This window comes from Myotis davidii, unplaced genomic scaffold (assembly GCF_000327345.1).
Source record: "Myotis davidii unplaced genomic scaffold, ASM32734v1 scaffold370, whole genome shotgun sequence".
Taxonomy (NCBI): Eukaryota; Metazoa; Chordata; class Mammalia; order Chiroptera; family Vespertilionidae; genus Myotis; species Myotis davidii.
Window position 1 is genome coordinate 14322725 of NW_006288615.1, and position 1425 is coordinate 14324149.

A 1425-nucleotide genomic window follows, 5' to 3' on the forward strand; every position below is an offset into this window, starting at 1 on the left:
GGAGGCGAGGGGACTGGCTTGGGCGGGGGGAAAAAATGGACACATATGTAATACCCTTTGTAATACTTTAAGCAATAAAAAAAAAGGAAAAAAAAGAAATATCAAACATTGTGGTGGCTCACAGCCACTGAAAGGAAGAATAATGAGCAAAGTGTTAAATACATTAAAAATGAAAGCTCTCGAGTACAAAAACAGATTCACAAGGATTTATTAAGTTAAAATAGGACTATGTATGTATAGCTCTCAAATCTCCTGAGGTTGAGCTCTTCCAACAAAATCATATTACTGCCAAAAATAGAAGATTCTGAATAGTTGTTGGATTTGAGTCACACTTAGATGTCACTTCAAGTCAAACGCAGGGTTTCATATAAATTATTTCATCTACCCTTTTTTTTACTGCTTGCCAAAGTAAAATCTTTAAAATTAGAATCACTTAAATAACAAAAGTAAAATATTCTCCCTAGGACAATTTAAACAATTCAGAAATGTAGTTCCTCCACCTTCCACCAATGCTCTACCCTGATTACCCTTGAAATTACTCCTTAAAATTAGTTGAATATTTTTCTGTGGATTTTTTTTTTGCTTACATATACATGTTTACACAGCATTTATTTAACAATAATGGGTTGATACAATATATATTCTACAACTTGTTTTTTACTTAAGATAATCATAACTCAATCCAATATATTCAACAAGTGTACTTCTTCATTTTTAGTCTCTGTAATTATGTGAGCAGACGATTTGATATATAATTAGGACATTCCTGGGTTTTTGCTCTTACAAATATCATTTTATATTTCTTTTATTTTTCTGTGTATTTCTTTAAGAACTGGTCCTTACATTTCTATCAGATTGCATCCCCTGAAGAATTTCTGGGTGTGATGTCAGTCCAACAAATCAAAGGTGTTTCTAAAAAGCACATGGAGCCCTGGCCTGGAGGCTCCGTGGGCTGGAGTCCCCCCAAACACAAAAACAGCTGCAGGTGCCACCCGCAGTGGGATGCATATGGGAGCAACCCATCCATGTTTCTCTCTCTTTCTCTCTCAAATTCAATAACAGAGAACAAATCCTCAGATGAGGATTGACTGTAGTCGGTGTTGCTCTGTGGCTGGCCACACACAGGAGGGTTAGATTCCAGTAGATTCCAGGTCAAGGGCACGTAGATTGCAGTCAGGGCAAGGGCAGGAGGCACCTGATCGATGCACATCAATGTTTCTCTCTCTCTCTCCCTCTCTCTCTCTCCCCTCTCCCCTCCTTCTCTCTAAAAACAGAGCAAAAAAATATCCTCGGGTGAGGATTTTTTAAAAAATTTTAATAAGTATTTTTTAAGTACATGTAGATTTAAAGATGCTTCCGTGAATCCTAGAGACCTAGCATGTGGCTCTGCTGCGTCTCTCGGAGATAAAACGAACCCTTCGGTGG